This window comes from Odocoileus virginianus, chromosome 13 (assembly GCF_023699985.2).
Source record: "Odocoileus virginianus isolate 20LAN1187 ecotype Illinois chromosome 13, Ovbor_1.2, whole genome shotgun sequence".
NCBI classification, from domain to species: Eukaryota; Metazoa; Chordata; class Mammalia; order Artiodactyla; family Cervidae; genus Odocoileus; species Odocoileus virginianus.
In genome coordinates, this window is record NC_069686.1 from 5,345,008 (window position 1) to 5,357,641 (window position 12,634).

Consider the following 12,634-nt stretch of genomic DNA (forward strand, 5'->3'; position numbering starts at 1 on the left):
AGCAGTCATTCCTGTCCTGTGACTTGTAAGGTTATTCTGAACATAAATTTGGGAGGGTGGTAATGGGTAAAATTCCATATGTTGTCAAACAGGAAGAATATATTTAACCCTTAGATGCAGTTGTTCTCATTGCACACCTTCAGGGTATCCAGTTTCAGATGAGACATCATCTCAATGTATTGCTCTCCTGTGATTTTTAGGAAATTTCTAAATCATCTTCAGTTGGAGAATTCCTTTATCAAAAGTCACTCAGGTCAAACACATATAAACAGAAAATCATACATGAAATCTGGCTTCTTTTTGTATATCTCTGGACTAATACTGACACTGGATATACCAGAAAAGAGACAGCTGCCCAGAGAAAGAGCCCCAGTAATCTTCAGAGAATTTCCTAGAGGCGCAGTCAGCAAGAGAATGGATTAGTACTTATATGACTTTTATGTGAGAAACTACCCAAGACCAAAGACAGGTCCATCCCAAAGGAATCAAGAAAAGAATACTTGACACCAATCTATGATGCTTATTCACATGAGGCTACCCAGAAAAAATTCATTAAGTCATAGGGCATTGAGTAGAGTACTAAAATGGGTCTTGCCTCTGCAGTGATGAATAACTCACCCCAGGTTCAATATGGTTCTATTCTCATCTAACAAATATTAAAAAGCAAGACTTATAAAAATCAAACCATTTCCAAATAAACCTATCTACATCTAAGAAAAAAGAGCTAAAGAATATTATACAAAGATGAAAACACTCAGCACACACAATAAAAAGTTCACAATATTTGGCATCCAATCAAGGAATATCAAGCATATAAAGTAGCACAGAAATATGACCCCTAAAGAGAGTAATCAATCAAAAATAACTCAGAAATGATACAGACGTTAGACTTAAAGATAACATTAAAATAAATAAGCTGAAAATAGAGTTACCATATGATCCTGCAATCCTATTCTTGGGCATATATATAGGGAAAGATACACTCACAAAGATACACTCACTTCAACATATATAGAGAAAGATATACTCACAAAGATACACTCACTTCAACATTCACTGCAGCACTATTTACAACAGCCAAGACAAGGAAGTAATGTAGATGTCTATTGACAGGTGAATGGATAAAGAAGACATGATATGTGTGTATACACATACAATGGAATATTACTCAGCCATAAAAAGAATGACAATGCCACTTGCAGCAACATGGATGGACCTAGAGATTATCATACTAAGTGAAATAAGCCAGAGACAAATATACATCAGTTATATGTGAGATCTAAAAAATAATACAGATAATCTTATTTACAAAGCAGAAATAGACTCACAGGCACAGAAAAAAAAAATTGAAAACTGCCGAAGAGGGTAGCAGACAATGGGTAGAGAGACAAATTAAGAGTTTGATATTAACATATACACACTACTATATATAAAATAGGTAAACAAGGACCTACTGCATAGCACAGGGAACTATATTCAGTATTTTCTTATTACCTATAGTGGAAAAGAATTTGGAAAAGACTTTATATATGCACATGAACATATGTGTGTGTGTGTGTGTGTGTATAACTGAATCACTTCTGTACACTTAGAACATCATTATAAATTAACTACACCTGAATTAAAAACATACAATAACTGAATTCCAAATATTTATAAGATAAACAAGAGACACAGAAAGTACAGAAAGTGCCCAAATCAATTTTAAATGTGTGAGATAAGCAATACATTTGGTGCATTAATGGTAGAGTTCACATTGAAGGGGAAGAGATTAATATATATTCAGAAAAAGAAACCATCCAAAAAGAAATACTGAGAGAAAAAAAAATGCAAAATTAGGGAATGTGGCTAAGATGGTAGAGAAGGGAGACCCCCAGGCTTCCTTCCTTGATCATGGACCTACCAAAATTAAAACTATTTTCAGGCTAACTAAGAGAATGACAGGAAGACTAACAGAAAAGACTTTCCATAACTAAAGACAGAAAGAAGTAGCCACAATGAGATTGGTAGGAGACAAAGAGATGTAATATAGTCTAGAGCTTCAACTTGGGGTCAGTGACCCATAAACAACAGGATAATCACAACTGAAAAGGTTCTTCCCAAGGAGAAAAAGGTCCAAGCTCAACATTAGGCTTCCCAGCCAGAGAGGTCCTGCACCAAAAAGACAAACTTCAAGAATATCCGGCTTTGAAAGTTAGCAGGGCTTGCGTATGGAAGAACCAGAGGGTGGTAGGAAATAATGACTTTGCTCTAGAAAGGCACATGCAAATATATGTTTTGAGGCCCAGTGCAGAGGCAGTAAGGTGAAAGAAGCATGGATCAGACCAGCTTGTTCATCTTGGAGACATTCTTGAAGAGACAGGAGGCAAGTGGCATTCCCTTTGGGGATGGGGATGAGGGTGGCAGCCACTTTTGGAGGCCTGATTTACTACAAGGATACCAATGCTGCTAAGTACCATTTTGGGGTCCTCCTTTTAGGTCGTTAGCACTGAGGGATGACCTGCTAACAAGGGAGCTGGCAACGGTCCTGGGACCCCATCTGGGCTATACGACCATCCTGATTGGGACCCATCATCTCCCAACAGGGGCCTGGTACCTGCTCCATTTACTAGAGGTCCCACAGCCACTCTTACTAGGACATGCATTGTCTACCAGTCAGCTGGCTGAGGCATGGACCCTTGGGCCTTTCAACCAGCTGCACCAGGACCCAGTGCTGTCCACCAGTGGGTATGGCAGCCATCATGTGACGCAGAGCTTGGCAGTCAACCAGGCCATGTAGATCTGATATGGGACACCTTTTGAGCACATAGTTCTCATGACCAGAGGAGAATGTACTGCTGTGCCTCAAAGGATATTACCCACATAAGTACACATCTTCAGGACTTGGAAATGTAACCAATGTATCTAATACATAGAAATAAATAAAAAGAATTAGGCAAAATGAGAGAAATATGTTCCAAACATAAATAAAACTTCAGAAAAGGACTAAATAAGGGGAGACGAGCAATCTATCTGATAAAAGAGTTCAAGATTATGGGCATAAGCTGCTCAAGGAACACAGAAGATGGATGAACCAGTGAGAAGTTTAACAAGTGTTAGAAAACATAGAGAGGAATCAAATGGAACTAATAAAATAGCTAAAAACAAACAAACAAAACACAAGGAGTCAACAGATTAGCTGATAGAGAGGAAGGGATCAATGAATTGTAAGACAGAGTAGTTGGAATCGCCTAATCTGAACTGAAAAAAAGAAAAAAAGAGTTAAACAAAATGAGAGTTTAAGACAATTCGAGACATCAGTCATACCATAATTTGCATTACAATGGTCACAGAAGGAGGAGAAGAGAGAAGGAAAGTGGCTGAGGACTTAGATGAAGAAAAAATAGATGAAAACTTGTCTAATGTGGGAAAGAAAACAGCCATCCATGTCCAAGAAGCACAAAGAATCCCGATCAAGATCAACCAAAGAGGTTCACACCAATTTCTGGCAAAAATTAAAGAAAAGAAGGAATCCTGAAAGCAGCAGGGGAAAAACAAATAGTTATATATCCGTAAGACTCTGAGCTAACTTTTCAGCAGAAATTTTGCACTCCAGAAGAGTGGTACAATACTTCAAAGTGATAAAAGGAAAAGTTACAACTGAGAATATTTAGCAAGGCTGTCATTCAAATTTGAAGGTCAGCCCATGAATTTTGTAGGTAGGTGCCCAATATGCTACTGGAGATCAGTGGAGAAGTAACTCTAGAAAGAATGAAGGGATGGAGCCAAAGCAAAAACACATCCAATTGTGGATGTGACTGGTGATAGAAGTAAGGTCCAATGCTGTAAAGAGCAATATTGCATAGAAACCTGGAATGTTAGGTCCATGAATCAAGGCAAATTGGAAGCGGTCAAACAGGAGATGGCAAGAGTGAACATTGACATTCTAGGAATCAGCAAACTAAGATGGACTGGAATGGGTGAATTTAACTCAGATGATGATTATATCTACTACTGTGGGCAGGAATCCCTTAGAAGAAATGGAGTAGCCATCATAGTCAACAAAAGAGTCCGAAATGCAGTACTTGGATGCAATCTCAAAAATGACAGAATAATCTGTTCATTTCCAAGGCAAATCATTCAATATCATGGTAACCCAAGTCTATGCCCTGACCAGGAACGCTGAAGAAACCAAAGTTGAACGTTTCTATGAAGACCTACAAGACCTTTTAGAACTAACACTCAAAAAAGATATCCTTTTTATTATAGGGGACTGGAAATCAGTCCTGGGTCTTCACTGGAAGGACTGATGTTGAAGCTGAAACTCCAATATTTTGGCCACCTGATGTGAAGAGATGGCTCTTGAAAAGACCCTGATGTTGGAAAAGACTGAAGGCAGGAGGAGAAGGGGACGACAGAGGATGAGATGGTTAGATGGCATCACCGACTCAATGGACATGAGTTTGGGTAAACTCTGGGAGTTGGTGATGGACAGGGAGGCCTGGCGTGCTGCAGTTCATGGGGTCACAAGGAGTCAGAAACGACTGAGTGACTGAACTGAACTGAATGGAAAAGACAACTAAAAAGTTTTATAAGAAATGTGAAAAGGTCTGCTCTAAGCAGAAAAGAGCACAACTAGAAATATGAAAAACACAAAAGGAAAAATCTCATTGGTAAAGGCACACACACAGTAAAGGCAGTGGATCAAGCACTTATAAAACTAGTAGGAAAGTTAAAAAACAAAAGTAGTAAAATCATATCCACGGTAAGTAGTTAAGTCAAAATGAAAATTGGTTGCATGGCTGTGTCCGACTCTGTGATCCCATGGACTGTAGCCCATCAGCCTCCTCTGCCCATCAAGTTCTCCAGGCATGAGTACTGGAGTGGGTTGCCACTTCCTTCTTTAGGGGATCTTCCTAACCCAGGGATTGAACCTGGTTCTCCTGCATTGCAGGCAGATTCTTTACCAACTGAGCTACTAGGGAAGCCCAACCTGGGGGTCCAGCAAAGTGACCCAGAACCCCTAGGGAATTTGACTTTGGAAGCCAGTGGGATTAGATTACAGAACTTCCACAGGACTGGGGAAACAGACTCTTGGAGGGCACAAACAAAACCTTGTGCACACCAGGAGCCAGGAGAAAGGAGCAATCCTGACAAGAGACTGAGTCACACTTGACTGTGAGTATAGTTAAGTAGTTAAGGGATGCACAAAAAGTAGTTATGGGATACCCCAAAATATATAAAATATAATGTGTAAAAGCATTAAAAATGGAGGGGAGAATAAAACTATAGGGTAATATTAGAAAGCATTTGAATCAGAGAGATAATCAACTAAAGCAATCATATGTGACACACACACACACACATATATACATATATATATGATTTTACACACACATACACGTTTTATGCTTCCCAGGTTGCTCAGTGGAAAAGAATCTGCCTGCCAATGCAGGGGACACAGGAGATGCAGGTTTGACCCCTGAGTTGGGAAGAGCCCCTGGAGTAGAATGGCAATCCAGTCCAGCACTGTTGCCTGGAGAATTCTATGGACAGAGGAGCCTCACAGGCTGCAGTCCTTGTGGTCATAAAGACAAAACTGAGTTACTGAGCATGCACATACATTTTTACAGTAACCACAAACCAAAAATGTGTAATAAAACACAAAAGAAGAGAAATAAACTTAAGAATAATATTAAAGATACTCATAAAATCACAATGGAAGAGAGCAAAACATTAAATGAATGAAAAATAACCTAAAGAACAACCAGAAATCAATGAACAAAATGAAAATAAGTACATACATATCAGTAATTATCAATACTTTATATCTAAATGGATTAAATGTTTCAATCAAATAAAGAATGGCTGAATGAATATAAAAACAAAACCCATACATATGCTGCCTGCAGGTTGACCTAAAGACACACAAACTGAAAGTAAGGGGATGGAGAAAGTATTCCATACAAAATTTGTGGTAGCAATACTTTTATCAGACAAACTAGACTTTCAAACATAGACTGTAACAAAAAACAAAGAGGGGTATTACTGAAGAAAGGATTGATCTAGGAAGATATAATAATTGTAAATACTTATGTATCCAACATAGGAGCATTTAAATACACAAAGCAAATACTAACAAAGATAAAGGGAGAAATTGACAGTAACACAATAATAGTAGGGGACAATAACAACTTCACTTACCTTAACTGATAGATCATCTAGACAGAAGATCAATACAGAAACACTAGCCTTAAACAACAAATTAAATGGTGGATATATATAACATCCCATCAAAAAGTAACAGAATACATATTCCAGTACACATGTGACATTCTCCAGGACAGATCAATCACATGTTAGGCCAGAAACAAGTCTAAATAAATTTAAGATGACTTAAATCATATCAAGCATTTCTTCCTATCACAATAAAATAACCACAAGAAAATAAAATTGTAAAAAAAACAAAAATATGTGTATGTGGAGGCTAGATAATATGCTACTAAAAAACCAATAGGTCACTGAAGCAATCAAACCAAAAATATCTGGAGACAAAAGAAAATGGAAACACAATGAACCAAAATCTATGGGAAGCAACTTTTCTAAGAGGGAACCTAAAAGAAGTTCTAAGAGGGAAGTTTACAGCAACAGAAGCTTACATCAGGGAACAAAATTCTCAAATAAACCACCTAATCTACACCCAAAGAAACTAGAAAAAGAACAAACAAACTCAGAGTTAGTAGAAGGAAGGAAGTCATACAGTCAGAGCAGAATAAATGGAACAAAGACTAAAAAAAGTTGGAAAAGATCAATGAAAATAAGATCTGGTTCTCTGAAAAGATAAAAAAATTGAAAAATCTTTATCCAGGCTCATCAAGAAAGAGAGGGCCCAAATAAAATCAGAAATGGAAAATAATTTATAATCAACACCATAAAAGATTATGATGAACAGTTATATCCCAATAAAATATACAAGTGAGAAGAAATATACATTCCTAGAAATGTATAATCTCCCAAGACTGAATTTAGGAAAAGATAAAATATGAAAAAAAGAAATTGCCAGTAATGAAATTTAATCAATAGGACCAGAAATCTTTACCGATGATTACTACCAATATTTAAAGAAGACTTAATATCTATCCTTCTCAAACAATTACAAAATATCAAAGAGGAAGGAAGGGTCTTCCAAACTAATTCTAGGAGACCAGCATCACTCTGAAACAAGACAAAAACACCACTCAAAAAAGGAAATTACAGGTCATTATCAATGGTAGACACAGATGTAAATAGCCTCAAAATATTAGAAGTCAGAATTTGACAATACATTATAAGGATCACACACCATGATCAAGTGGGATTTGTCCAAAAAGTATAAGAATGTTTCAGTACCTGCAAAAAAGTCAATATGATACATATTAACAGTGTGAAAAACAGAAATAATACAATTATTTCAATCAATGCAGAAAAAGGTGCTGATAAAATTCAATATCTGTTTATGATAAACACTCTCCTATGGCGGACTCATGTTGATGCTTGGCAGAAATCAACACAATTATGTAAAGCATTTATCTCTCAATAAAAAAATAAAAAGTTAAAAAAAAAAACAACTCTCCACAAAGCAGGTGACAGGGGAAGCATACCCCAACATAATAAAGGTTATATGTGATAATCCGACAACCAACATCAAAGTTAATGGTGAAAAGTTGAAAGCATTTCCTATAAGGTAAGGAATAAGACAAGGATATCCCATTCCACTACCTTTATTGAACACAGTATTGAAGTCGTTTTGGAGAGGCAGAGGAACCAGAGATAAAAGTGGGAACATTTGTTGGTTCATGGAGAAAGCAAGGACATTAAAAAAAAAAAAAATCTACTTCTGCTTCGTTTACTACACCAAAACCTTTGACTATCTGGATCACAACAAACTGAAAAATTCTTATAGATATGGGAGTACCACACCACCTTACCTGTCTCCTGAGAAAGTTAAATGCAGGTCAAGAAGCACCAGATAGAATGGACATGGAAGAATTGACTGGTTCCAAATTGGGAAAGGAATATGACAAGACTGTATAGTGTCACCTTTCTTATTTAACTTAAAAGCAGAGTACATCACACAAAGCACCAGACTGGATGAATCACAAGCTGGAATCAAGATTCTCGGAAGAAATATCAACAACCTCAGATATGAAGATGATACCACTTTAATAGCAGAAGGTGAAGATGAACTAAAGAGCCTCTTGATGAGGGTGAAAGAGATGAGTGAGCTGGCTTGAAACTCAGCGTTCAAAAAACATAGAACAAGGCATCTGGTCCCATCACTTCATGGCAAATAGAAGGGGAAAAAGTGGAAGCAGTGACAGATTTTCTTTTCTTGGGCTCCAAAATTACTGAAGATGGTGACTGCAATCATGAAATTAAGACACATGCTCCTTGGAAGAAAAGCTATGGCAAGTCTAGACAAGTACTCAAAAAGCAGAGGTATCACTTTGCTGACAAAAGCCCACACAGTCAAAACTGTGGTTTTTCCAGTAGTTATGTACAGATGTGAGAGTTGGACCATAAAGAAGGCTGAGTACAATTCAATGCTTTTGAATTGTGCTGTTCACAGAAGACTCTCGAGAGTCCCTTGGACTGCATGGAGATCAAAACAATCAATCCTAAAGGAAATCAACCCTGAATATGCTTTGGAAGGACTGATGCTGAAACTCCAACACTTTGGTCACTTGATGTGAAGAACTGACTCACTGGAAAAGACCCTGAGGCTGTAGAGACAGAAAGCAAATGGAGAAGGGGCAACAGAGGATGAGATGGTTAGATAGCATCACTGACTCAAGGGACATGAATTAGAGCAAACTCCAGGAGATAGTGGAAGACAGAGGAGCCTGGTGAGCTACAGTTCAGGAGACAGCAAAGAGTCAGACATAATTTAGCAACTGAACCCTGGAAGTCCTAGCCATAATAGTTAGACAAGTAAAGGAATGAGCTGTGTCCAAATTGGAAAAGAAGATGTAAAACTGTTTGCAGATGACATTTTATTATACAGAGAAAATCCTAAAGATGCCCCCAAATTTATTAGAACTAATAAATTAATTCAGTAAGATTGTAGGATACAAAATTAATAATCACAAGTCATGTTTGTACAAACCAACAATGAACTAACAGAAACAGAAATTAAGGATCAATCTCATTTACAATTGCATAAAAAAGAATACATTACCTAGGAATAACTCTAACAAAGGAGATTAAAGACTTAAAATCACAAACTGTAAGACATTAATGAAATAAATTTAAGACAACACAAAAAATTGGAAAGATATACTGTGCTCACAAATTGGAAGAATTAATATTGTTAAAATAACCATATTTCCTGAGGCAATGTACAGATCCAATGTAAACCCTATTAAAATACCAATGGCATTTACGGAACTAGAGCAAATAATTCTAAAATTGGTATGAAAACATAAAAGTTTTTGAGATAGATAAGCGTCTTTTCTCAAAATAATCTTGAGAAAGATGTTCAAAATCATAATCCCTGGTTTCAAACTATACTACAAAACTACAGTAATCAAAACAGTCTGGAGATGGCACAAAAGCAGAAACATATATCACTACAACAGAAGAGAGAGCCCAGAAAGAAACGTGCACTTATATGGTCAATTAATGTACAACAAAGGAGGCATAAATATACAATAGGAAAAAGATAGCTTCTTCAATAAATGGTGTTGGGAAAACTGGACAGCTAAAGGGAAAAGAGAAAACTGATTTACTTTCTCATACCATATACAAAAACAAATTCAAAATGGATTAAGGATTTAAATGTTTAAGATTCCAAACCAAAAAACTCCTAGAGAAAACAGGTATTATGATCTTTGACATAAATTTTAGCATTATTATTACTATTCTGATCTGGCTCTTCAGGCAAAACAAAAGCAAAAATAAACAAATGAGACTGCAAAAAACTAAAACTTTTTTGGACACATAGATTCTTGGCAAAACAAAAAAAGCAGTTTACTGAATGAGAGAAGATATTTGTAAATGACATACTCAATAAAAGGTTAGTATCCAAAATATAAAATGGAATCATATAACTTATCAAAAACAAATATACAACCCAACCAAAAATGGGCAGAGGACTTGAATGGACATTTTTCTAAAAAACATACTGATGGCCAAAAAATACATGAAAAGATGCTCAACATCACTAATCTTCAGGGAAATGCAAATCAAAATCACAATGAGTACCACCACACCTCTGCCAAAATGGCTATCATTAAAAACACAACTAATAACAAATGGTAAGGATGTGGAGAGTAAAAAAGTTGGCTTAAAGTTCAACATTCAGAAAACTAAGATCATGGCATCTGGTCCCATCACTTCATGGCAAATAGATGGGGAGACAGTGGCAATAGTGGCTGACTTTTATTTTTCTGGGCTCTAAAATCACTGCAGATGGTGATTGCAGCCATGAAATTAAAAGACACTTACTCCTTGGAAGAAAAGCAATGACCAACCTAGACAGCATATTAAAAAGCAGAGACATTCCTTTGTCAACAAAGGTCCATCTAGTTAAGCCTGTGGTTTTTCCAGTGGTCATGTATGGATGTGATAGTTGGACTATAAAGAAAGCTGAGCGCCAAAGAATTGATGCTTTTGAACTGTGGTGTTGGAGATGACTCTTGAGAGTCTCCTGGACTGGAAGGAGATCTAACTAGTCCATCCTAAAGGAAATCAGTCCTAAATATTCATTGGAAGGACTGATGTTGAAGGTGAAATTCCAATACTTTGGCCACCTGATGAGAAGAGCTGACTCATTTGAAAAGACCCTGATGCTGGGAAAGATTGAGGGCAGGAAGAGAAGGGGATGACAGAGGATGAGATGGTTGGATGGCATCACTGACTCAATGGACATGAGTTTGGGTAGACTCCATGAGTCGGTGATGGACAGCGAGGCCTGGAATGCTGCAGTCCATGGGGCCACACAGAGTCGGACATGACTGAGCAACTGACTGAACTGAACTGAAGGAGGTGGAGAAAAGGGAACCCTCAAGTCACTGTTGTCTGGATTATAAATTATAAGCTGGTAGCAGCCACTACAGAAAGCAGTATGTAAAATCCTAAAAAAATTTAAAATAGAGCTACCATATGATCCAGCAATTTCACTTCTGGATAGTTAATCAAAGGAAATACAAACACTGATACAAAAGATGCAGGCACGCAAGTGTTCACTACAGTAGTATTAACAATAGCCAAGAAAAGGAAGCAATCTAAGTGTTCATCCATAGTCAAATGGATAACTAAGATGTGGTCACACACAATGGAATATTATTTAGCCATTAAAATATTCAATCTTGCCATTTGTGACAACGTGGACAATCTGAAAGATATTATGCTAAGTGAAATAATTCACAGTTAGACAAATGTGACATAATATCAAATGTAGAACCTAAAAAATAAAACTAACAAATTCAGATACAGACAACAAGAAACAGGTGGTTTCCAGGAGTTTGGTGGGAAGCCGATGTAGGGATGCAGGGTATTAAGAAGTACAAATTCAAGTTATCTAATGAATTAAAGGGACAAAATATACAGCATCTGGAATACAGTCAATAATATAATCAGCTTGTATAACAAAGTTTACTAGACATATTGCGGTGATCATTTTATAATGTATGGGTATGTCAAATCATTATATAATACACCTGAAGCTAACATAATACTGTACACTGACTATATTTCAATTAAAGTACAACAAAATGAAAAACATCATTAAGGTCTGGTGCAATGTCAAGCAGTCTAATACCTCTGTAGAGAGGCAAGACAGGACAAAATAAATATTTGACAATAATGTCCACTATAATTTCTTCTAATAAACATTATACTGGAGGTTCTAGTCAATGCAATCAGGCAAGAAAAGGGACTAAACAAGCATCCACGTTTAATGAGCACCAAGATCATTTGTAGCACCATGATCATTTATGTAGAACATCATTTGGCACCTACAATAAAACTAATAGAGCTAGTAAGTGTTTTTATCCATATAAGATGAATATTAAAAATTGCTTTCCTATATCCTAACATAAAATAATTGGAATTTAAAATTAAAAATACAAATTATAATACATTAAATTATGAAATATATAGGAATAAATCTAGCAAAAGATGTGTAAAAGCTGTATACTTCTAATTATATAAGAAAAAATAAGAAGACATAAATAAATAGAGGTATTTGGTTCATGAGTTGGAAGATCCAATATAATCAAGAGATCAATTCTGCCCAAAATGACCTATACAGTCAATACAATTCCCATCACACTCTTAGCAAACTTTCCTGGCAAACACTGACAAGATGGTTTTAAAATATATATAGAAATATAAATGTAAATATAGATTAAACAAAACAACTCTGAAACAGAAAAACAAATTTGGAATACTAAAATTATTGATTTAAAGAATTATTAAATGTATAATCAAGATAAGACAAATAGGTCAAAAAACAGAAAAAAGGAGTAAAGTTAGACTAATGAAACTCATTTTTGACAAAGAAGCTAAGATAAATCTCTTACCTTAAAAGTTTTTGATAACTCTGAAACAAACACATAATTTGAGTAAAAATATAGGTAATGTCAAATCTAAAAGAAAAGAATATAGATTATAC

The 12,634-nt window shown here is 36.1% G+C and overlaps 1 protein-coding gene across 1 annotated transcript in view; it reads right to left on the minus strand.

The window, feature by feature from the left end:
• The window catches only part of FSIP2 (fibrous sheath interacting protein 2), a 127,782-nt gene that overhangs the window by 94,916 nt on the left and 20,232 nt on the right, over positions 1–12,634 (minus strand). The gene's annotated exons all lie outside the window — the stretch shown is intronic.